The 26,827-nt window shown below is 42.6% G+C and overlaps 1 protein-coding gene and 1 pseudogene across 1 annotated transcript in view; both read left to right on the plus strand.

The window, feature by feature from the left end:
- The first annotated feature begins 15,402 nt into the window (after window positions 1-15,402).
- LOC143530388 (RING-H2 finger protein ATL80 pseudogene) lies at window positions 15,403-16,126 on the plus strand (annotated as a pseudogene).
- Window positions 16,127-21,255: 5,129 nt separating this feature from the next.
- Window positions 21,256-26,827, plus strand: part of LOC143530391 (very-long-chain (3R)-3-hydroxyacyl-CoA dehydratase PASTICCINO 2-like) — a 265,235-nt gene continuing 259,663 nt past the window's right edge. The window contains exon 1 of the mRNA XM_077025938.1: window positions 21,256-21,269. The gene's annotated coding sequence lies outside the window, so the exon portion shown is untranslated. The remainder of the gene's footprint in view (window positions 21,270-26,827) is intronic.

Raw genomic sequence — 26,827 nt, forward strand, 5'->3', positions numbered from 1 at the left:
TTGAAGAACTAATAACAAAAGTGAAAATAAGTTTGAAAATGATGATGGTAAGGTTGACAAAACAGCACGACAATGTGGACAACACCAGTACTAATGAGGGAAACGCTGAAGGCATGATGTCTAAAGAAAGCAAGCCAATAAAATTGAATGAACTGGATCAAATTGTGGATTGAGCAGAAGATAATGCAGAGGTGGAGGCTGCACACTTTAGCTGTAAAATGCTTGAGAAATCTAAGAAACTTTGGTTGGAAGCGGAAAGACAGGCTTGACTTTTCAAACCAATATCACCAAATGACCAGCTTTCATTTAACAAACTTGAATGAAATAGGCAAAAACAACAACAATTTCTAATTGTTTGATTCCTTTCAATATACATGTTGATTTATCTGAACCTCATGTCAAACCTATGGTTGGACACTATATGTTATTTTGTGTGGTGTTTGTTATTGTTTCAAGGTGATAACAAATGTAAAAGGATCATTTAAAAAATGAAAAAAACTTCTAATTGTTTGATTCCTTTCAATGTACATGGTAATTTACTTGATCCCAAACACAATCAACACGTCTTAACTTTCTTTTGCTTTTGATACATTTGGGTCCCTTGCCCACGAAACTATTACGTTTCTTAAAAGAGTTCAATGGGCCGTGTCAAGTCCCGTATCGATAATCACACACGAATATTAAACGAATAACTCTCGTTTATATTAATTAGAAAATATCACTCTAAAAACTGATTACAAACCCTCAAACCCTAACTCGGTTTGACTCTTGATGAACCCTAACTCGGTTACACCAAACTCACAATATCTAATGTCTAACCATAACTCGGTTTATATAGACTAACCTAACTTGCTAGTCAAGACATTACCAAATATAATAAACCCTACTTCTTGGGTTGGGCCTTACACTTGGGCCAGACAACAATTGACCCAACAATCACCCCCGCAATTGTTGTACCCGAGTCACCCGACTCACCCCCTAATTTCCTACTCGAAATTGGCGGGTCTTCAACTTCACGCTTGTCATCATTCTTGTGACATCTGCCCCGATCCGACCCGACCCAGGTACCCGTTTCTCTGACCCGATCTCTTTCTTTTATGATTTGATATTTATTTATACTTATATTTTACTTTTACTAATATATATATATTTTCCTTCCCGCCTCTTTCTCTCTCTTTCTTTCCGCCGTCCCGTCCCTCTCCTTCTCTCTTTCCGCCTTCTTTTCCCTCTTGTCGCCGTCCCGCCCTTAAGCCTTGTTTCCCTCTTTTTCTTCTAACTCTTTTGTTCCTTCCCGCCTAAGGTTGTCTGCGCAGACCCCTTGCAAGGAAGCCTGCGTGAAGACCCCCCTGTTTCAGCGATACGCGAGACGAACTCTTCTCGCAGCGCGCTAAGAATTTTAATTCTTCTCGCAGCGCGCTAAGAACAGTAGTTCTTCCCGCGGCGCGCTAGGAATTCTAGTTCCTCCCTCGGCGCGCTAAGAAATGTAGTTCTTTCCGCGACGCGTTAAGGTTGGTTCTGTCTGCCTTCGCGCTCGCGCTCTCTTGACCTTCTGTGTCTGCCTTCGCGCCTTAGCCTTCTCGCGCTGAACCCTTTGAGTTTTCTTCTGTTGAATCTAGCCGTTGCTTTTGTGTTGACTTATCTTTTGAGCTGTTGACCTAATCTGCTTTATGTCTGAAAAGCCACTTTTGGCGCAGCATGCGCACCAACCCCATTGGTTGACAGAAAAAGTGACTGACATTATCTTTTGAGATCTGCTTTTGCCATGCTTGACCAGTACCTTTATCTGACCCGCCCATGCTTTTTACTGTTCCCTGACAGCTTTATCTTGCCCCCTACAGCTGCCATATCTTTTGATATCTTTTACTTGCTTTTGATATCTTTTGTTATCTTTTGTTTTGTCTTGTTCTGTTTGTCTTGAGATCTTTTCCCCTTTTTCTGGATTCATGTCTCCTAGGGTTTCCCTATAAATAATAATCTTATTTTTCTTAACACTACACACACAAACACTTATTATCTCTCTTCCTTTGCTCTCTGCCGATTGTCCTCCTGCCGCCTCCTCTCTTGCCTCCGTTTTCTCCTCTCTTCTGCCCAGATTTTCGGTAATATATATATTATATATAATAATTTACTTACTTATTAATTATGCAAACTTATAATCAAGACTTAAAACAGATCATTAAAACAATAATCTTATTTATAGGTTAACTTGTGCTTGTTTAAAAGTTGGTTCTTGCTTTATCTTACACCGCATCGTTTATCAAGTGAGTAATCTCGTACCTAATCCCTTTTTGCTTTTAATGTTTTGGGATGTTCATGTGTTCATACAAACTTAGAGTCTTAAACTTGTTTATGAACTTTAGTCGCGCAGTATCCCATGTGTTGAGGACGTAGACTTGGCTGTTTATTTGTATGTGTGGATCATTAACCGTCTTGTCGGTCTATTCCGCAGTTTTCATGGTACCATTAGATGAACACGGGAGAACTATCGTTTATGATTTTCTCTTTTGTATACACATGCACAGTTTGTCTTGTTTGTGAGCTCAATTGTGAGCACTGGCAGTCTTATGAATCTTAGAGTTGGTCCCGATCAGATTACACCCTTGTTGAAAACCAGACATACACATGTTGCGCGCAGATTTATTGTTATCTATGTATTGTATTAAACTTGATTTCTCACCAACACGCAAGTGTTTGACGTTTATTTTAACACATGTTCAGGTTTGTTGTAGCTACTTTTGGAGCTTGTGGACACGTAGGACGTTTTTACTTTTGGACCTAGATTAAAATGTATCAAGACAAGTTATTGCTGTTCGAATATTATGATTTATAATATATTGATTTATGATGATTTATGTTATCTTGTGTTTACCCTGCGCGTGCGCGAATGAATGTATTTATTAAATATTGACACCCAATAGTGTCACGAGTAATGAAACAATATGTGGCGCCCCGATGTATAATCCGCCTTTGGTCGGGGTGTTACAGATTGGTATCAGAGCTCGTTGACTTTAGGATAGGTGGTTAGACGTAACGGCCTAGAATACCTAAGAGTCCCTTCTCGCGCATGAGAGAAATCTCATGTTTGCGCGCTTATTGTTAATTACTCGTTATTTATGAATATGCTCGCACTTGCGCAGTATATGATTTTATGTTTTATTTCGCGATATTTCGATTTTTGTTGAATTTCGATTTTTATTGATTTTTCTTACATATTCGTTTGTTGGGTTTGAAAATCCGAAAAGTCATGGTGATACATGAATAGTTGATTTTCAATTTCCCTTTACGATTATGTTCTGAGGTTGGAGACTTGAAAAGTCATGGTGATACATGAATTGTCAACCTCCAATACTCATTTTCTTGTATGTTTTATATTGAAGATTGAAAAGTCATGGTGATACATGAATCATCAATCTCCAATACTCGTTTGCTCGTATATTTTAAATTGGGAATTCGGAAAGTCATGGTGATACATGAATTGTCGATTCTTGATTCGAATTTGTTACCTTTATTAAGTCTGCATTTAGGGTCATTTATTTTACTTTAACTTTTGACAGTAACTGACTCCGTGAAACCAAGCTTTATAAGATTAAAACTTTGCGCTAAAACCAAGATATTAACTAAAATTAAAATTTTTATAGAATGCCTCCGCTATCTCGCCGATTTCAGAGAAGAGAAGCCTCGCGCATGCGTAGACAGCAACGTTCCCAGGAAATGGCCGCCGCAATAGCCCAAGCCTTGAGCCAAAATAATACCTCCAGTTACAACATTAAGTCCTTTAACGCGGGTAACCCTCCAAAGTTCACAGGTCTTGAAGGAGCCACCGTGATGCTCCAGTGGCTTGAGAAAATAGAAAACACTTTCCTCCACACCCAATGCCCCTCAGACAGACGAACCCTATATGCTTCCAGTGTCCTGGAATCCAGAGCGCTTACATGGTGGAATGGAGTAGCTCATGCGCGTGGCGCAGAAGCTGCTTCTAGCATGACATGGGAGGAATTCAAGGAAATTCTTACGAGAGAATTCTGCCCTCCCAACGAAGTTAAGCGCCTGGAGGAGGAATTCTGGAACTTGAAGCAATACAGCGGTGAAGCGCGCGAGTACGCGACGCGCTTCCATGAACTAAGTTTGCTTGTCCCTCACCTTGTTACCCCTTCCCGCCGAGCCATAGAGAAATTCCTTGGAGGTCTCCCCATGGAAATTCAAGATTCTGTATGGGCCAGAAACCCAGTTACCCTCTCTGACGCCATCGAGTTGGCCGCTGTGCTCAGCGACAACCATGTCAGAGCAGGAACCCTGTTCCTGCGGGGAACTGAGAAGACCAAACCCACCAAAACTGCCCCTGAACCCGCAGAAACCAAACCTGAACCCTCAAACCGTAACAACCTCAAGCGCAGGCGCAAGGCCTATGCGCTTACCAACCCGCCCATTGTCCAGCAACCCATCTACCAACCTCCAGTTTACGCGCCTAACCCACTGTCAGCCTACCCAACACCTCCTGTAGTCCACAACTATGCCTTAACCAATCCAGCACTCCCTGCCCCGCCAACTAAGAAACCTTACACAGGAAACCACCCCTTTTGCCCAACCTGTAGACTCCACCACCCACCTCAAGTCCCATGTCGACTTTGTACCCGATGTGGCCGCGCTGGTCACCTTGCAGAAAACTGTAGAGTCCCTCTCGCCAATCCAATTGCGCCAACACCACCAGTCTACCCGCAAAACCCTCAACCAACCTACCAAAACCCACGACCCAGATCGTGCTTTAACTGCGGTGATCCCAGTCATTTCCGGAACGCGTGCCCGAGACTACAAGTTCAGATCACACAAGCGAATCCGGTGAACCAGATTTCGAACCAAGTGACGCGTGGACGAGCTTTTAACATAACCGCGCACCAAGCGCAAGCGAATAATGACGTAGTTAATGGTACATTTTTACTTAACGGATTTTATGCTTCTGTACTTTTTGATACTGGCGCCGATCGAAGTTTTATCTCTCGCGCCTTCGAGCAGAAGCTTGCGCTACCGCGCAACGATTTAAAAGAAGATTTTTCAGTTGAATTGGCTAATGGTGAAACTGTTTTAATAAACTCTGTGATTAAAGATTGCACGCTTAACCTTAACGAAAACGATTTTCTGATTGACCTCATCCCCATGCCTCTTGGAAGCTTTGATGTTATCATTGGTATGGACTGGCTCTCGAAGAATCGCGCCGAAGTTATTTGCGCCAAGAAGTTGATTCGCATTCCTCGAGAAAATGGTGATCTTCATATTTACGGCGAAAAACCCTCCAGTGGTCTTAAGCTTATGTCTTGCGCCGAAGCCCAAAGACTCATGCGGAAGAAGTGTATTGCATTTCTAGCCCATGTGGTTAAACCTGCTGAAGAAAAGAAGCTTCGCGATATCCCTGTTGTGCGTGATTTCCCTGAAGTTTTTCCTGATGATCTTCCTGGTATCCCTCCCGCTCGTGAAGTCGAGTTCCGTATTGATCTTGTCCCTGGTGCTTCCCCCGTAGCTAAGTCTCCTTATCGTCTTGCACCCGCTGAGATGCAAGAATTGGCCAGCCAACTTCAAGAGTTGACTGCTAAAGGATTCATTCGCCCTAGCTCTTCGCCCTGGGGTGCTCCGGTGTTGTTCGTTAAAAAGAAAGATGGATCGTTTCGCATGTGTATTGATTACCGCGAGTTGAACAAACTCACCATTAAAAACCGGTATCCCTTACCACGTATTGACGACCTCTTTGATCAACTCCAAGGTGCCTCTTGTTTCTCGAAGATTGATCTCCGCTCTGGCTATCACCAGTTGCGCATCCGCGATGAAGATGTTCCGAAGACTGCTTTTCGAACTCGTTATGGCCATTTTGAATTCTTGGTCATGTCCTTCGGTTTAACCAACGCACCTGCCGTTTTCATGGATCTAATGAACCGGGTGTGTAGGCCTTTCTTGGATAAATTCGTGATTGTGTTTATCGATGATGTTCTGGTGTATTCTAAGACCAAGGCCGAGCATGAGCAACATCTCCGATTGGTATTGCAAAAGCTTAGAGCTGAGCAACTCTATGCTAAGCTTTCCAAGTGTGAATTTTGGTCTGATGAAGTACAGTTTCTTGGTCATGTTGTAAACAAGATGGGTATTCATGTCGACCCATCCAAAATTGAAGCAATCAAGAACTGGATTACGCCATCCTCTCCTTCCGAGATCCGTTCCTTTCTGGGCTTAGCTGGTTACTACCGGCGATTCATTTCGAACTTCTCGAAGATCGCTTTGCCTTTAACAGCTCTAACGCACAAAGGTAAACCGTATATTTGGGGCTCGAAGCAAGAAGAAGCCTTTCTAACGCTCAAGCGTTTGTTGTGTGAAGCTCCTGTTCTTGCGCTACCTGAGGGTAATGATGATTTTGTCGTGTACTGCGATGCCTCCAACAAAGGTCTCGGTTGTGTTCTTATGCAACGAGGCAAGGTTATCGCTTACGCATCAAGGCAACTCAAGGTTCATGAAAAGAATTATACAACTCACGACCTCGAGCTTGGTGCAGTTGTATTTGCCTTGAAGATCTGGAGACACTACCTTTATGGTACTAAGTGTATCCTTTACACTGACCATAAAAGCCTTCAGCATATCTTTGATCAGAAGGAACTTAACATGAGACAACGCCGATGGAACGAACTCATCAGCGATTACGATTGTGAGATCCGGTATCATCCTGGTAAGGCTAATGTGGTAGCCGATGCGCTCAGCCGAAAACCCTGCCAGCTTAACTGTATCTTGCCGCGCACCCAGCTTCACTTCGCGCCGATTCAAAGCAACCTTGAATCGCGTATTAGTGACGCGCAGCGCGCATCCATCAGTAATGGTAACCTTCGCGCCGAGTTAGCGTGTGGCGCGGAAGCGCATTTTGTGCCTAATCTGAGTGGAATTCTCTGCTATCTCAATCGCATCTGGATTCCCTTTGATGTGAATCTTCGCGCTGATATCCTGAGTGAAGCGCACAAATCTCGGTATTCTATTCATCCTGGCGCTGATAAGATGTACAAGGATTTGCGCATTACTTATTGGTGGCCCGGTATGAAGAAGGATATTGCTGTGTTCGTAGCTAGATGCCTGACTTGTTCTAAAGTAAAAGCTGAACACCAACGCCCATCTGGTTTGCTCGAACAACCAGAAATTCCTACGTGGAAATGGGAATGTGTAGCGATGGACTTTATTACCAAGTTACCTTTGACAGCAAGCAAACATGATAGCATTTGGGTAATAGTGGATCGTTTGACTAAGTCTGCTCACTTTCTGCCCATTCGTGAAAACTACCGTGTTGAGCAACTCGCGCAGCTTTATGTCAAAGAGATTGTCTGCCGCCATGGTACTCCTTTGAGCATCATATCAGATCGCGATGGCCGTTTTATATCCCGCTTTTGGAAATCCCTCCAATCTGCGCTAGGAACTCGCTTGGACATGAGTACGGCATATCATCCCCAGACTGACGGTCAGTCTGAGCGAACTATTCAGACTCTTGAGGATATGCTCCGATCTTGTGTTCTTGATTTTGGAGGTAATTGGGATTCACACCTGCCTTTGATTGAGTTCTCTTATAATAACAGCTATCATTCCAGTATCGGTATGGCCCCATTTGAAGCACTTTACGGTCGTAAGTGCCGCTCCCCGATTTGTTGGAGCGAAGTGGGAGAAACTCAAATCACAGGACCCGAACTTGTTCAAGAGACAACCGATAAAATCGCCAAGATCCGTGATCATCTGCTGACTGCCAGAAGCCGACAGAAGAGTTACGCAGATCGTAGGCGAAAGCCTCTCGAATTTCAAGTTGGTGATCTTGTTCTCCTAAAGGTGTCGCCTTGGAAAGGTGTTGTCCGCTTTGGGAAGAAGGGTAAGCTTGCTCCTCGATATGTTGGACCATTCAAGATCATCGCGCGTGTGGGAAAAGTTGCCTACAGACTTGACCTGCCGCCCGCGCTCAGTAATGTACATCCAACGTTCCATGTATCCAATCTCAAGAAGTGTTTAGCTGACGAGAACCTTCACATTCCACTTGATGAAGTTCAAGTTGATGAAACTATGCATTTCGTTGAGAAGCCTGTTGAGATTATGGATCGCGAGGTTAAGCAAACCAAGCGCAGTCGTATCCCTATCGTGAAAGTTCGCTGGGAGTCCAAGCGCGGAGCCGAGTTTACATGGGAAAGGGAAGATCAAATGAAGATCAAGTACCCGCACCTGTTCTCTGCGCAACCTACTTCGAGATAAATTTCGGGACGAAATTTCTTAAAGTAGGGGAGACTGTGACATCTGCCCCGATCCGACCCGACCCAGGTACCCGTTTCTCTGACCCGATCTCTTTCTTTTATGATTTGATATTTATTTATACTTATATTTTACTTTTACTAATATATATATATTTTCCTTCCCGCCTCTTTCTCTCTCTTTCTTTCCGCCGTCCCGTCCCTCTCCTTCTCTCTTTCCGCCTTCTTTTCCCTCTTGTCGCCGTCCCGCCCTTAAGCCTTGTTTCCCTCTTTTACTTCTAACTCTTTTGTTCCTTCCCGCCTAAGGTTGTCTGCGCAGACCCCTTGCAAGGAAGCCTGCGTGAAGACCCCCCTGTTTCAGCGATACGCGAGACGAACTCTTCTCGCAGCGCGCTAAGAATTTTAATTCTTCTCGCAGCGCGCTAAGAACGGTAGTTCTTCCCGCGGCGCGCTAGGAATTCTAGTTCCTCCCGCGGCGCGCTAAGAAATGTAGCTCTTTCCGCGACGCGTTAAGGTTGGTTCTGTCTGCCTTCGCGCTCGCGCTCTCTTGACCTTCTGTGTCTGCCTTCGCGCCTTAGCCTTCTCGCGCTGAACCCTTTGAGTTTTCTTCTGTTGAATCTAGCCGTTGCTTTTGTGTTGACTTATCTTTTGAGCTGTTGACCTAATCTGCTTTATGTCTGAAAAGCCACTTTTGGCGCAGCATGCGCACCAACCCCATTGGTTGACAGAAAAAGTGACTGACATTATCTTTTGAGATCTGCTTTTGCCATGCTTGACCAGTACCTTTATCTGACCCGCCCATGCTTTTTACTGTTCCCTGACAGCTTTATCTTGCCCCCTACAGCTGCCATATCTTTTGATATCTTTTACTTGCTTTTGATATCTTTTGTTATCTTTTGTTTTGTCTTGTTCTGTTTGTCTTGAGATCTTTTCCCCTTTTTCTGGATTCATGTCTCCTAGGGTTTCCCTATAAATAATAATCTTATTTTTCTTAACACTACACACACAAACACTTATTATCTCTCTTCCTTTGCTCTCTGCCGATTGTCCTCCTGCCGCCTCCTCTCTTGCCTCCGTTTTCTCCTCTCTTCTGCCCAGATTTTCGGTAATATATATATTATATATAATAATTTACTTACTTATTAATTATGCAAACTTATAATCAAGACTTAAAACAGATCATTAAAACAATAATCTTATTTATAGGTTAACTTGTGCTTGTTTAAAAGTTGGTTCTTGCTTTATCTTACACCGCATCGTTTATCAAGTGAGTAATCTCGTACCTAATCCCTTTTTGCTTTTAATGTTTTGGGATGTTCATGTGTTCATACAAACTTAGAGTCTTAAACTTGTTTATGAACTTTAGTCGCGCAGTATCCCATGTGTTGAGGACGTAGACTTGGCTGTTTATTTGTATGTGTGGATCATTAACCGTCTTGTCGGTCTATTCCGCAGTTTTCATGGTACCATTAGATGAACACGGGAGAACTATCGTTTATGATTTTCTCTTTTGTATACACATGCACAGTTTGTCTTGTTTGTGAGCTCAATTGTGAGCACTGGCAGTCTTATGAATCTTAGAGTTGGTCCCGATCAGATTACACCCTTGTTGAAAACCAGACATACACATGTTGCGCGCAGATTTATTGTTATCTATGTATTGTATTAAACTTGATTTCTCACCAACACGCAAGTGTTTGACGTTTATTTTAACACATGTTCAGGTTTGCTGTAGCTACTTTTGGAGCTTGTGGACACGTAGGACGTTTTTACTTTTGGACCTAGATTAAAATGTATCAAGACAAGTTATTGCTGTTCGAATATTATGATTTATAATATATTGATTTATGATGATTTATGTTATCTTGTGTTTACCCTGCGCGTGCGCGAATGAATGTATTTATTAAATATTGACACCCAATAGTGTCACGAGTAATGAAACAATATGTGGCGCCCCGATGTATAATCCGCCTTTGGTCGGGGTGTTACAATTCTCTTGATTCTCCCGAGGCTTTTCATGATCTCTTGCAATGTTCTTTCGGCTCCACTTGGCTAGAAGACACACTTGTTTCGTTTGATCATTAGACGCCTTCCCTTGGGCTTGAATCACTTCCTTGACCACGTGTTTAGTTTCTTGAACTCTCTTCTTTGGACTTTGAACTTTGGAACTTGGATCAATACTTTGAAGATCCCTACCTGCAAAATTCTTCATTCCAATGATAGCTCGTTCACCGGGACTTGTTATCTTGAGACTGATCTTGTACAATCGATTCTTGGTCCTTGTCACCTTCATCAAAAGCTTACCTGTATCATCTTTCATGGTTAGCAAATCATGTTTCATGTGAATCTCGCATCCACCTTCCGTTGCTTGACAAAGACTTATGATATTGCACTGTAGGCTCGGGATGTAGTAGACATCGGTCAACAAACGTTGCTCCCCCGTTTTTCCTTCAATTAAAACCGACCCTTTTCCCCGAATATCAATACAAGATTCATCTCCGAACTTCACCGTTCCCGTGACACATTCATTCAATTCATAAAAATATGATTTATTACCCGTCATGTGATTCGATGCTCCGTTGTCGAGATACCAAACATCTTTCTCCATCGGCTCGGTTTCGAAACGCTTTGGAATCACACCATCTTCATTCAGAAAAACCGTTTTTTGATCACCTTTTATCATAAATAAACTTGGATCAAAGTCATCAATTTTGTTCAAGTTAGATTCTTCCTTTTTCTTCAAACGTTCCGGACACGTAGACGCAAAGTGACCGAACTCATCACAACGGAAACACTGAACCTGTGACATATCTTTTCTTCTCCATTGACGATCCTTCGTTCTTCTTTGACCCGTATACCTTGACCCATGATGTTGACCATCTCGGTTGTCACAACCATCTTGATCTTCATCATCTCGATCCTGACCTCCGGTTTCACGGCCTTTTCCACGTCCCCGTGAACTCGGCCAACCCTTACCTCGGCTACCGGACTGATCATACGACTTCCCTTTATAATTACTTTATGTCCGATTGAAAAGTAACTGACCTTTTGAATTTGAAGCGCGTTCTCTCCCTCTTAGACGTTCCTCAAAAGCCTTAAGTCTTCCAACAGCATCTTCAAACCTCATACTATCGAGATCGACCGTTTGCTCGATTGAGGCTACTAAGTTGAAGTATTTGTCTGGAACCGCGTCAAGTAACTTTTTCACCAATACATCTTGCTCGAATATGTGACCAAGACCCGTTGCCTTTGAAACCATACCGGTTATTTTCCCGCAAACTGATCAACAGTCTCGTCTTCCGCCATCTTGAGTTTCTCAAATTCACTTTTCAACGTCAGTAGTCGAGCCTTTTGAACTCGCTCGGCCCCAACAAACTGTGCCTTCAAAGACGCCCATATTTCTCGAGCATTCTTGTATTGAGAAACCTAAAGAAGAATATTACCTTCCATAGCTTGGAACAAAAACGACCTTGCCGTTTTATTCTTCTTCGCATCAATAACCGCACCGTCATTCGGTTGAACAACTTGCCATAACTCTTGATCATCTAAGATCGCTTCCACCACAATCGACCATGTGATGTAATTAGTTCCGTTCAACTTTGGAACCTGCAACGATATCCCCCCACTCGCTTTGGGTTGGATTATAGGATCTTCTTTGTCACCTGCCATTGACGGTGTTAAACTCTCTTGCTCCACTTCGTTGGAACAACTACAAACAACTCAGTCTAAACAACTTTTCAGAACCGAACCACGTTTGCTCACAAAACAAACTTTGAATTTAAGCATTTTATTCTACCCAAATAAAAACCCAACAATAACAATCAACTAAGACTTGTTGAAACTTTTTTTTTCTTTTGTTCTTTACTGTTGCGATGAAAAAAAAAAAATTCGAGAAAACCCCCGAATCCTCCTAACCTCGTACTTCAAATATTTTCCCTTTTGTTGTTGACTTTTGTGATACTAATATAATTCTTTAATCACACAAGATATAAATCACGTAAATCGATCCCTGGTTTCGAACAATAAAGAAGGCCGATCAACAGAATATTCTTGTTCTTCTTATCGTTGCCTCCGTACAATAAAAACGCTACCTCAGGTTCGCCTAATCTGCTGTCGTTTGTAGACACCGCAACCGCCGGAAGAACCGCAATTCCGCTGCCGGAGCAAACAAGTCCGACTGACCTGTTTTAGCAAATAGACCCCGATTCGGAAACCCAACTTGGTTCCGATATGCGTCGATGATAGCTCCTCCCAAGCCACCGCTCGCCGCCGACCGATTATCGATTTCTTGAACTTGGCTCTGATACCAATTCAAGTCCCGTATCGATAATCACACACGAATATTAAACGAATAACTCTCGTTTATATTAATCAGAAAATATCACTCTAAAAACTGATTACAAACCCTTAAACCCTAACTCGGTTTGACTCTTGATGAACCCTAACTCGGTTACACCAAACTCACAATATCTAATGTCTAACCATAACTCATTTTATATAGACTAACCTAACTTGTTAGTCAAGAAATTACCAAATATAATAAACCCTACTTCTTGGGTTGGGCCTTATACTTGGGCCAGACAACAATTGACCCAACACCGTGCAGAGTAACTTATCGACGCCAAAGAGCTATAACTTTGTTTTCAGTAGGATCAGGTTTGTCATTCAAAAGGGGGTGTCGGCGCAGCTTGTTGCCCGCTTATCCAGCTCTCTGTTGTAATTGGATCTGTTTATTTAATATATGAAGATTTGTGAAAAAAAAAAAAAGAAATAATAAACAACCATCAAGTCAAATTAATCTAACGGACAACATGAGATCACCGTATATGCTATGACAAGAGGGTCCTGTTGATGGAGAACAAGACAAGGTTGGAGAGAATGTTGCCAACTCCCTGTATGTGACAAACAAGGATGAGTGGTAAAGCTAACTGAATACATAGTTAGTAGTCTATTTTTAATATGATAACATCTTGTGCATTATTGAGGAACTTTGTGTTCCGAATAAAAGAAGGGTCGACTGTCTCAAGATTAAAATTGTCAATGGAGAGCTAGTAATCTATTTTTAATATGATAGCATATTGTGTATTATGCAGGAACTTTGTATCCCAAACAAAAGAAGGGTCGTTCCAAGATTGTCAATGGAGAGCTTGTACCCATGATATTTGCAATATTTTTTGTTTTTCTCAGGGTCCAAGCACGCCCATCAGAAGCACGAGGCGTGTTTTGGTCAATTTCCTTGTAAAAGCTTGATTTTCAACACGAGAACGTTTGTTTTGTCTTTTAGTGGTCCGTTTGTCTGTGAAAACTAAAAGTTAAACAGATAAATAACTTACTAACTTTTTGCATGAAAATGAGTAAAGCACAAGCCTGATCAAATATGAAATATATGTACGTATTTACGCACATCAAACATCTTCACACGTGAATTTTTGCATGTCCTCGAGAAAAACTCAAGCAATGCTTTAAACACACCCAAAACAAATAGGTAGAAGAGAATGGTAATCAGCAAGTGTGTTAAGATCTCAAACCTACAATTGGTTCTCATACGCACAGCTCTACGCCACCATGATCTGTTTTAAATTTTTAGTAGAAATATATAGAAGCGTAACAAGTCTATTAAATCTTTATTCATATATATTTTCGCACACCAAACAAATATTCACTCAGCACTCGTGTGATTTATATATGTGTTCTAGTGTAACACTCATGCCAAAACGAAACATACAAATAACATATGCTTGACGAGATATCAAACCTACACTGATTAATATAAACATGCATAAACATAACATCAGGATGACTTTTCACTTTTATAAGGGTTGTAATGTAGGCTTGGGTAGTTGGGTTAAGGTGTGAAAAATTTGGTAAAAAGTGACTAAAATGCAAAAATACCGGCTTAAGGTAAACATTTATTTTTGTCACTGAAGATAGAAACTATACAATAGTGCTATTGAGCTATGAGGATTGTAGCTCAAAATGCTCAGACAGGTAAATTTTTATCTTTACTCTTCTTTTTTTTTCCCTATCTTTCTTATTGATATTATTATTTTTATGTTATTTTTATAAGATTCTCAAATTGGGATTACAACATTTAAAAAGAAGTAACATGATGGTGTTTTCCAAAAAGGGTGTATTTTGCATAAACGGGTGAAATTGCGAAAAGACTTTTTGCCTAAGTGGCTAAACTTTCAATAAATTGCCGTTTGTTTGGAACGACAGGGCAACGGCTCAAATTTGGCAATCTAAAGGATATTGTCGTCGGTGGTAGAAAACAAATAGAAAAAGGATAACACAAGGGGTTTAAATCATATTATTGCCTCGGTCATTTGCGTATACGTATTTAGTTTTCTGTCTCGGAATGTATTACCTTGTCAAGTTCTAAATTTGCAGGAAACGTTCGACTATCACACATGGTTCAAAAGAATGAGCATGATTAGAAGATATGATTACTGTAGGTATCAAACTACCAATTGCCAAATTAGTTATAGAGGGATATAAGTTGGAACGGATACTACCAATTCTCTGGGTTTTTAAGTAGGTATTTGGGATTTTATGTAGTCCAGTAGCCTCATGACCTTGAGTTTCTGTCTTCACTAATTTTATCAAGAAAACTTTTTAACTTTGTAGTATTTTCTACCATTCTTCTCACATGAGAAATTGCGACTCAAAAATCCTAACTTACCATTTAAATAGGCACGAGCATTTGTGCGGCCTGAACTGTTACTTGATGTATTCTTTAATTTTTAAATTGTGACATCATGATATGAACCAGAACCCATCAGACCGAGGTCATTCTTTTACAGTCAAATGGAAAGAATAACATAGATTACAGGTTAATCAATAACAAGTATTTCGTTGGTTAGGATACTCGGCTCTCACAATCACGGTTACCGGTCCATCAGACACACTGGATTCGGTTCTAAATTTAACAACATCGTTTTCATCGCTCCTGACCGTTTTATAATTTCTATGTAAATTTAAGTAGATAAAGTTTTGGTAGGCGGGTTGCTACAAAACTACTTGCCGCCGCCGCCGGTACTATAACAGAAACTCCATTTTTATATTAAAAAAATATCCAAAAGGGCTACATCTACCGTACACGTGGCTAATTATGTAACAGTAGCACCACTGCGTGTACATATTCTGTTGAAAAAGATAATATATCCACTACAAAAGATTTTATAATTTTAAATCATTGTAACGAACAATGACTCGCCCGTACCGAACTCTCTCGAACTTTGATGACGTGGAAACGTCGGCTCAACCGCCTGAGCCAGCGGCTTTGGAGTCAGACTACGCCATCATCCTCGCGGCTCTCCTCTGCGGCTTGTTCTGTCTAGCCGGCTTAATCTCGGTGGCTCGGTGCGCGTGGCTCCGTAGCCGAAACCTAAGCCGAACTCAAAACCAGCAGTTTGCGAATAAAGGAGTCAAGAAGAAGATGATTGAGGCTCTTCCGAAGTTCACTTATGATGCTAATGTAAAGGACTCTCGGTCTGAATGCGTGATTTGTTTAGGTGAGTATGTTAATGGAGATGAGGTCCGTGTGCTGCCGCAGTGTGGCCATCGGTTTCATGTTGGTTGCATTGACACGTGGCTGGGCGGACACTCGTCGTGTCCGTCGTGTAGGCAGGTGTTGGTGGCCAGGAGGTGTAACAAGTGTGGGGAGTTTCCGGTGGTTACCGGTGGGAATGTTGTGGTTGTGGAAGTGGGAGATAAATGTAGACAGCATAACGGTGGCTCTTGTAGTTCGAGTGATTATTTACCGTGACAAATTGTGTAATTAGTTATTGGTTATTTTGTATTGATTTATGTTTAGTGAAATATTTTTTGGGAAATTGCGGAAATAGGCGTGTTTGACACATCTTTCTTTAAATAGCAATAACCGGTATTTTACTTGTACCGGATTGAATTAAAAAATGATACAATTGGTTGAACATGGTTATACCGAAAGGTTTAACCGGTTATATAGTTACCATATAATTTTCTATAAATGTAACTTCAATTCAAAAGTAACTCAAAAGTAAATGATTTCATAATTAAAAAATAAACAAAAAGTTAATCCATATTAAAAAAAATAATGCAAAATCACTCAATTTTTTAAAATATAGTCATAGATTTAACACGTTTGAATGTTAGTTGTTGGGTTAAAAGTAATTTTGAAAAAATATGGGCCGCAAATATCAAAAATTTATCGGACACAAAACCGGTATGTTAGACAAAACTCTCCAATACGATGTTCTAGCAAACCGCTAAAAAATACCGGTTTGCTGTGTGAAATCCGGTTTGAACCGGTTTTAAAAACACTTCTAAATAGGATCAAATAAATCAAAGTATACAAAGGTGTGACAACCGGTAATTTCCCAAACCCATAAGCTAAGTAATCAACCTAATAATTAGGTGATTGTAAATATTAAGCGCGTGCATTTGTTATGTGCGCCCTGCGCGAGCGCGCCATGTTAGTCAGCGCGTGCAGTTGTTATGTGCAACCTGCGCGAGCGCACCATGTTAAGAACCAGCGTGAGCATATGTTATATGCGCCATGCGTGAATGATTTGGCTTTATGTTTTCATGTAACTTAAACGTTATGTTGTCTATGGGTTGACCATCCCGCATGATGCTAAGGCGGGTGCATCCTACATCGTTTATGCGCGTGCGGAAGGGAACTAACCTACCCGCATGGCGGGAACGTTGAGAGCTAGTTTGTCTGAAGCTCCAAGATGGAATTGACTTCAACATGACTGATCACTATGTTGAAATACCAAGACCTCCTGGAGAATCTACAAACGAAACTCAATGTCCCTAACTGCGAGAAGGTTACGCACCTACCCGCAGCAAAGACATGTCCTATACGCAGAAAGCTATGCGCACCAAGTTATACGCGCAGAACACTTGGTCTATTCTCCAGTTAAGGAGATTACTCCCGCCCGAAAGGAAACAGTAGCGTGTTTCAGAGATTTTCCACTTTTTACTGTACACTGACAAAAGTACCTGAAAAAGCACACTGTAACATGAAAAGTCAACTGTCAGCCACCCTATTCTCACCAACCCCAGACCTGCATGTTCTGTCCAAATCAAATCAAAATCTTTTATCCACCACTCCACTCTTAAGTAAATAATAATAACTTCCATACTTTATCATCATTACATTTAGATATGAAAAGATTTCAATCCCCTAAAGCAAGGGATTGTGTTCCCTTGAGTTTGCCTATAAATTTGTAGCCTAAATTATCACCCAAAACACACTTCAAAGAACTACAAACTTGCACTAATCCTTTTCCAAGCATCCGTTGTTTCCAGCTCCGATCCTGTTACTAGGTAAGCCGAGAATATAACCTTGAGACCTACTATCCAACCCTTATATTCTCCTATTTCTTGATCTTAATATATATACTTGTTATTTAATCGTATTCTAGACCTTCGATTCCGAGGCCAACACCAAGAAAACCCGAATCTAGATTAATCCCTTAACAAGAACCTCAGGTGAGTCTCACATCCCCTATTTTCACTGTTTTCACTGTTTTTAAACTGCTTTCGGGGCGAGGGACACGTACTTAAATAATGTTTTATCATGGTATACTTACAAGCTATGCAAGCGATTATGTGTTTAAGTTATGTTTCATGATGAGCAATGCAAACGGTTATCTAAGGTTTTCAATGTATGTGCGCTAGAACTCGAGTAAGTGATCACTTTACCATTGGAACTCTAAGGGTAGGGACTGCTGGTTTGATCCGCCCACTCGTAGGGGTCGCACCTCTTTGCATGGACGAGTGCCTGGCATGGGGCAGTACTATGGGGTTGAGCCCGCTCGTAGGGGTCGCGCCTCTTTGCATGGACGAGCGCCTTGTTTTCCGGCACAACGTCTGCGCGTAACCCGCGGGACGGTATCCTTAGCTCGTAGGGGCAATGCCTCTTTGCATGGACGAGCACAGTTTCTCAGAATTGTTCGCGTGTAACCCGCGGGACAGTATCCTTAGCTCGTAGGGGCAATGCCTCTTTGCATAGACGAGCATAGTTTTCCAGAAACGTCTGCGCGTAACTCGCGGGACGGTTTTACGTTATTTTAGCTCGTAGTGGCTGCGCCACTTACATAGACGAGCACCGTATCCAGAATTTGTTCACGCGTAACCCGCGGAACGATTTTTATCAGAATATTGTCAGAATTATGTGTTAATACGATTTTACCAAGCAGATGTTAATGAGGTTGCCAGAAATGTTTCAGAATGATTTTATCAAGTTACTAAAACTTGTGAACTCACTCAGTTTATACTGATTCAAATGTTTTTACGTGTCTTTCAGGAGATAACTAGGTAGCGCATGGAGTCACACTTAGAGCACCACACGCTGAACATCTAAAACAAGCTTTTTGGAAGATTTTGGTTTTATCCCCTCGATGCGCACGGTTACCCGCCGCGCAAGGGGATATGGCGAGGAAATCTTCAGTTTTATACTTGGATGTTTTTTTTTTGTAATCTTTGAACAATGTAATGTGTTTGTACTAAACTTCTCATGCGCAATAAAAATCTTTGAATGTTTTGCAATGGCCCGTGCTTAATTATCAATCCCCACTCGTGCGCGCCCGGCTGTTTCCGCCGCTCAGGGCCGGGTGTGACAGATTGGTATCAGAGCACTGGTTATAGAGAACTAGGAAAAGAAGTTTTTAACCTAGACTATAACCTTTGGGGAATCGCATGAAATATTTTTCAAAGAATATTTTCAAAAGAATATTTTCAAAAGAAAAATCACACACGCACTTAGGAACACGGGTCACAGTGTCTAGAGATAAGAACATTATGTGCTCTGAGTACATGCGCTAAGTTTGTTATATTTTCTTTTTATGAAAAGAATGCCTCCAACCAGAGCCAAGGGAATTACCATGACACCCGAGGGGCTCGCAGAAATAATCGCGCAGGCGATTGCAACGCATGAGGCCAGCAAGGCCGAATCTAGTCAGGGTCGCCAAGAGAACGAGACCCCAGAACCCGAATCAGGAGCCTTGAACAAAGGATGCTCCTATAAAACATTCATGGCCTGTAGGCCTTGGCCGTTCAAAGGCACCGAAGGAGCCATTGGGCTCTACAATTGGATTGACAAGATGGAGACCGTTCTCTCCATCAGCGGATGTAGTGAAAACCAGAAGGTCCTTTACGCGACCTGCATGTTCCAAGAAGCAGCTTCGTCTTGGTGGAAGCTCCAAGTAAAGACTTTGGGGCGAGAAGTTGCTCTTCACAAGACCTGGGAAGAATTGAAAGAAATGATGATGAGAAAGTTCTGCTCTCGCGCAGAAATTCAGAGCTTGCAACAAGAATTCTGGAACCACACCATGGTAGGAACGGATATCGATGCCTACACCAATCGTTTCAACGAGCTTTGCCAGCTGGTGCCAGACATGGCAAACACAGAAGAAAAGAAAATCGAGAGGTACATCTTTGGGTTACCTCCTGTCGTTAGAGTCCCGCTCAACGCCGCCGCACCTCCGACCTTTGACGAGGCGGTTGCGCGAGCCATCACCCTTACAAGGGATACGGTTCGTGCGGGTATGTTGACCGCTCGCTTGAACGAGCAGCGAACCTCTGACTCCAAGAGGAAATGGAACTCCCACCGAGGGTCAGACTTCAAGCAGCCACCGCCCAAGAAGCAGGAAAGCACAAGGGTTTACGCGATTCAAGCCGCGGAACCATCAAGGAAAGGATACAGCGGGCCTCGCCCATGGTGCAGCAAATGCAAGTATCACCACGAGGGTGAATGCGCAAAAATCGAATGCGCCAAATGTGGCAGACCAGGACACAAGGCGATGAATTGTCGCATCAGAGAAGCTGGATCGAGCGACAGCTGCTACGCATGCGGGAAGCCTGGACACTTCAGTCGGGATTGCCCACAGAAAGGAAACCAAGCTCGCGGGAGAGCTTTTGTGATCGGCGCGGGTGAAGCAAAGGAAGAGCCGAATGTGGTAACCGGTACGTTTTTGCTTAACGGTCATTATGCATCTGTCTTATTTGATACTGGCGCTGACCTAAGTTTTATATCCCATGAGTTTAAAAACTCCCTGGGCTTAGCGACCAGTAGGCTAGACAAACCTTATACTATAGAACTAGCCAATGGTAGGCAGTTATGCGCGAATGAAAGGACTGAGCAATGTGTATTAGTCATGGGAGGTCATGAGTTCAATATAAACTTGTTGCCAATAGATTTGGGAAGTTTCGATATTGTGGTAGGTATGGATTGGTTGGTCGAGAATCTCGCGGAGATTGTTTGTCATGAGAAGCAGGTTCGGATTCCACTGTTGAACGGAGAAACTTTGATGATTCAAGGGGAAAGAAAGGGAGTTGCGACGAAACTGATTTCGTGCCTAAAGGCGCGCAAGTGCCTAAGGAAAGGGTACTACGCCTTCCTGGCGCATGTAATAGAGAAGGGAGATGAGCGAAGAATTGAAGACTTACCTGTAGTGCGCGAATTTCCAGAAGTTTTTCCTAAAGATCTGCCCGGATTGCCGCCACCGCGACAAATCGAGTTTCGAATTGATTTGGTCCCAGGAGCTGCGCCAGTAGCCCGAGCGCCTTATCGATTAGCTCCATCTGAGATGCAAGAGCTATCCAATCAGTTACAGGAACTTTTGGATAAGGGTTTCATACGCCCAAGCTTTTCACCTTGGGGAGCTCCAGTACTGTTTGTTAAGAAGAAGGATGGTTCGTTCCGGATGTGTATTGACTACAGGGAGCTGAATAAGCTGACAGTCAAAAATCGGTACCCCTTACCGAGGATTGACGACTTATTTGACCAGTTGCAGGGATCCAGTTATTATTCGAAGATAGATCTACGGTCAGGATACCACCAACTTAGGGTCCATGAGGAAGACGCGCCAAAGACAGCCTTCCGAACCAGATATGGCCATTATGAGTTCTTAGTGATGCCTTTCGGGCTAACTAATGCGCCGGCTATATTCATGGATCTGATGAACCGTGTGTGCAAACCATACTTGGACAAGTTTGTGATTGTGTTTATAGATGATATTCTAATTTACTCTCGAACCAAGGCCGAGCATGAGCAACACTTGAGGTTGATTTTGGAATTGTTAAGGAAAGAAAGGTTGTATGCAAAGTTTTCTAAATGTGAGTTTTGGCTTAGAGAGGTTCACTTTCTCGGTCACGTTGTAAACGAGAAAGGAATACACGTCGATCCTTCTAAGGTTAAAGCCATCGAAAACTGGGAAGCGCCAAAAACCCCAACTGAGGTGAGGCAATTCCTTGGACTAGCTGGCTACTATCGACGCTTCATTGAGAACTTCTCCAAGTTAGCTCTACCTCTGACCGCGCTAACTCAGAAAGACAAGGCGTTTATTTGGGGCGAGAATCAGGAAGCGGCATTTCAAATGTTGAAACAGAAGTTATGTAGTGCGCCAATTTTATCTTTACCCGAGGGGACGGATGACATCGTCGTTTACTGCGACGCTTCACACCAGGGACTCGGATGTGTCCTTATGCAGCGAGACAAAGTTATAGCGTATGCCTCGCGCCAACTCAAGACCAATGAAAAGAACTACACAACGCATGATTTAGAACTTGGAGCGGTTGTCTTCGCGCTAAAGATTTGGCGCCATTACCTCTACGGTACGAAATGTGTAATCTTTACGGATCATAAGAGCCTCCAACATATATTCAATCAGAAGGATTTAAACATGAGGCAACGAAGATGGGTTGAATTGTTGAACGATTATGATTGCGAGATCAAGTATCATCCGGGGAAAGCGAATGTGGTAGCAGACGCGCTAAGCAGAAAGGAGCGAATAAAAACACTACGGGTCAAGGCCCTAAAGCTAACAATTCACGCAGAGCTCTCTACGCGCATCCGAGACGCTCAGCAAGAAGCCTTGAAACCAGAGTTTGTTAAAACTGAATCCCTTGGGGGTATGATTAAGAATTTGGAACTTAAAGGGAACACTCGATATTTTGCCAACCGCATATGGGTCCCTCTCAAGGGAGGACTGCGCGAGCAGGTATTCGAAGCTCACAAGACGCGGTATTCCGTACATCCTGGCGCAGACAAGATGTACCAAGATGTTAAAATGTTGTATTGGTGGCCCAATCTTAAAGGCGCCATCGCGACACATGTCAGTAAGTGCCTGACGTGTTCAAAGGTAAAGGCTGAATACCAGAAGCCGTCGGGGTTACTTCAACAGCCAGAAATTCCCATATGGAAGTGGGAACAAATCTCCATGGATTTCATCACCAAACTACCAAGGACACCTGGGGGTTACGACACGATATGGGTTATTGTAGATCGGCTAACTAAGTCAGCGCACTTCCTGCCGATTAAAGAAACTGATAAAATGGAAAAGTTAGCCCGACTATATATTCGAGAAGTAGTTTCAAAACATGGAGTCCCGATGTCCATCATTTCTGATAGAGATAGTCGGTTCACCTCAAGGTTTTGGAGATCATTACAAGAGGGGTTAGGTACTCGACTGGACATGAGTACGGCTTATCACCCCCAAACGGATGGACAAAGCGAACGAACGATCCAGACATTGGAAGATATGCTGCGCGCGTGCGCGATCGATTTTGGAGGTAGTTGGGATACCCACCTTCCGTTGGTTGAATTTTCTTACAATGTTATCACACAAGCCTCAAGGCAGCGCCGTTTGAAGCGTTATATGGGCGCAAGTGTAGATCCCCACTGTGTTGGGCTGAAGTGGGCGACAAGCAAATGACTGGTCCAGAAGTGATCCAAGAAACAACAGACAAGATTTTTCAGATAAGGGATCGCCTTAAGGCAGCACGCGACAGACAGAAAAGTTATGCTGATATGAGAAGGAAACCGTTGGAGTTTCAAGTAGGGGATAAAGTACTTTTGAAAGTCTCTCCATGGAAGGGAGTCCCCCGTTTCGGTAAGCGAGGAAAGCTAAATCCGCGCTACATTGGACCATTTGAGATCCTGGAGAGGATCGGTCCAGTTGCTTATAAACTCCGTCTACCCGCCAAACTCAGTGGAGTTCATGATACGTTTCATGTATCCAACCTCAAGAAGTGTTTATCTGACGAAACGTTGATTTTACCGTTGGGAGAAATTCATATTGACAAACAGCTGCACTTCGTAGAAGAACCCATAGCAGTAACCGATTGGAAAGAACAAAAGTTACGCAGAAGCAAAATCAAGTTAGTAAAGGTTCAATGGAACTCGAGGCGTGGGCCTGAATTCACTTGGGAAAGAGAAGACCAGATGCGCACAAAATACCCACACCTCTTTCAGAACATGGCTTCTGCCAGCAACGTCTCCTAAATTTCGGGACGAAATTCGTTTTAACGAGGGGAGAATGTGACAACCGGTAATTTCCCAAACCCATAAGCTAAGTAATCAACCTAATAATTAGGTGATTGTAAATATTAAGCGCGTGCATTTGTTATGTGCGCCCTGCGCGAGCGCGCCATGTTAGTCAGCGCGTGCAGTTGTTATGTGCAACCTGCGCGAGCGCACCATGTTAAGAACCAGCGTGAGCATATGTTATATGCGCCATGCGTGAATGATTTGGCTTTATGTTTTCATGTAACTTAAACGTTATGTTGTCTATGGGTTGACCATCCCGCATGATGCTAAGGCGGGTGCATCCTACATCGTTTATGCGCGTGCGGAAGGGAACTAACCTACCCGCATGGCGGGAACGTTGAGAGCTAGTTTGTCTGAAGCTCCAAGATGGAATTGACTTCAACATGACTGATCACTATGTTGAAATACCAAGACCTCCTGGAGAATCTACAAACGAAACTCAATGTCCCTAACTGCGAGAAGGTTACGCACCTACCCGCAGCAAAGACATGTCCTATACGCAGAAAGCTATGCGCACCAAGTTATACGCGCAGAACACTTGGTCTATTCTCCAGTTAAGGAGATTACTCCCGCCCGAAAGGAAACAGTAGCGTGTTTCAGAGATTTTCCACTTTTTACTGTACACTGACAAAAGTACCTGAAAAAGCACACTGTAACATGAAAAGTCAACTGTCAGCCACCCTATTCTCACCAACCCCAGACCTGCATGTTCTGTCCAAATCAAATCAAAATCTTTTATCCACCACTCCACTCTTAAGTAAATAATAATAACTTCCATACTTTATCATCATTACATTTAGATATGAAAAGATTTCAATCCCCTAAAGCAAGGGATTGTGTTCCCTTGAGTTTGCCTATAAATTTGTAGCCTAAATTATCACCCAAAACACACTTCAAAGAACTACAAACTTGCACTAATCCTTTTCCAAGCATCCGTTGTTTCCAGCTCCGATCCTGTTACTAGGTAAGCCGAGAATATAACCTTGAGACCTACTATCCAACCCTTATATTCTCCTATTTCTTGATCTTAATATATATACTTGTTATTTAATCGTATTCTAGACCTTCGATTCCGAGGCCAACACCAAGAAAACCCGAATCTAGATTAATCCCTTAACAAGAACCTCAGGTGAGTCTCACATCCCCTATTTTCACTGTTTTCACTGTTTTTAAACTGCTTTCGGGGCGAGGGACACGTACTTAAATAATGTTTTATCATGGTATACTTACAAGCTATGCAAGCGATTATGTGTTTAAGTTATGTTTCATGATGAGCAATGCAAACGGTTATCTAAGGTTTTCAATGTATGTGCGCTAGAACTCGAGTAAGTGATCACTTTACCATTGGAACTCTAAGGGTAGGGACTGCTGGTTTGATCCGCCCACTCGTAGGGGTCGCACCTCTTTGCATGGACGAGTGCCTGGCATGGGGCAGTACTATGGGGTTGAGCCCGCTCGTAGGGGTCGCGCCTCTTTGCATGGACGAGCGCCTTGTTTTCCGGCACAACGTCTGCGCGTAACCCGCGGGACGGTATCCTTAGCTCGTAGGGGCAATGCCTCTTTGCATGGACGAGCACAGTTTCTCAGAATTGTTCGCGCGTAACCCGCGGGACAGTATCCTTAGCTCGTAGGGGCAATGCCTCTTTGCATAGACGAGCATAGTTTTCCAGAAACGTCTGCGCGTAACTCGCGGGACGGTTTTACGTTATTTTAGCTCGTAGTGGCTGCGCCACTTACATAGACGAGCACCGTATCCAGAATTTGTTCACGCGTAACCCGCGGAACGATTTTTATCAGAATATTGTCAGAATTATGTGTTAATACGATTTTACCAAGCAGATGTTAATGAGGTTGCCAGAAATGTTTCAGAATGATTTTATCAAGTTACTAAAACTTGTGAACTCACTCAGTTTATACTGATTCAAATGTTTTTACGTGTCTTTCAGGAGATAACTAGGTAGCGCATGGAGTCACACTTAGAGCACCACACGCTGAACATCTAAAACAAGCTTTTTGGAAGATTTTGGTTTTATCCCCTCGATGCGCACGGTTACCCGCCGCGCAAGGGGATATGGCGAGGAAATCTTCAGTTTTATACTTGGATGTTTTTTTTTTGTAATCTTTGAACAATGTAATGTGTTTGTACTAAACTTCTCATGCGCAATAAAAATCTTTGAATGTTTTGCAATGGCCCGTGCTTAATTATCAATCCCCACTCGTGCGCGCCCGGCTGTTTCCGCCGCTCAGGGCCGGGTGTGACAAAAGGCGAGATGTCATGGCTAGTGATGAAGCCTAGACGAAAACACAGGACCTCAGGCTATAACAGTATTTCGTCTGTGTCAAGGAAGAAGAGCCCTTCAGACACCTCTAGAGCCTAGGCAAACAGTGGTGTAACTCTTTTAGACTATCTGTAATGGAGCGAATTTGGGAGGGGGGGGGGGACACCGTCCCCCCGGGCGATTTTAGGGCTATTTTGGGTTGGGGCGGGAGGGTTTTGTCGTCTAAAGGATATAAGAATTATTATTATTATTATTATATTACTTGTGTGAGTGTTATATATATATATATGATATTACTATTTACAGCCCGTACACCATTACACCCTAAAAACAAATTCTCACCCTTTGCTAATTGGGTGCCACATGACGCAAAACGTCCCATTTTATAGCATCTCCACTACATATAGCCTTATACACATTTAGGCATGACCATAGCCTAGTTGTTAGACATGCATGATATACTATGTATTGTGATTTGATTATTTAAAGTGACACGTCATTCACATAGGCAGTGAGGTTTAAGTAATCCGTCTTTTAATAAGAATATGGTTTAACCAGATATAAAAATTAACAAAATACATAATTTGCTAAAATGAGATGGACCCCACTGTTTTTGGGCGTTTGGCGCGGGGTTGTGTTGTGGTTTGGCTATGGAAATAAAGCGGTTGGTGAAATAATAATAATGTAGATAAGTGTGTATGAAGTTTTTTGAATAGAGATAATTGAGCATGATTAATAGTGATAAATGACAATAATAAATGGTGACAGGGAAAGTAGACGTGAGAGTGTTTGTAGTTTTGTACGACAAGAGAGTTGGATGGTGGGGACTTGAAGTCTTGTCTCCTGGGCATCTGAAAAACTGCGTGGGATTAGAACACACAAGGTAAGGTAGTAGCACACTAGCACATTGTATTGTTTTTCGAATTATCTTATCTCCTTTTTTTTTATCTTTTTCGATACAGGAAATCAAAATTAAAGGAGTG

Source organism: Bidens hawaiensis, unplaced genomic scaffold (assembly GCF_021521415.1).
Source record: "Bidens hawaiensis isolate Kalapana, Puna unplaced genomic scaffold, B.hawaiensis_p1.1 tig00008945_1, whole genome shotgun sequence".
In the NCBI taxonomy this organism is placed as follows: Eukaryota; Viridiplantae; Streptophyta; class Magnoliopsida; order Asterales; family Asteraceae; genus Bidens; species Bidens hawaiensis.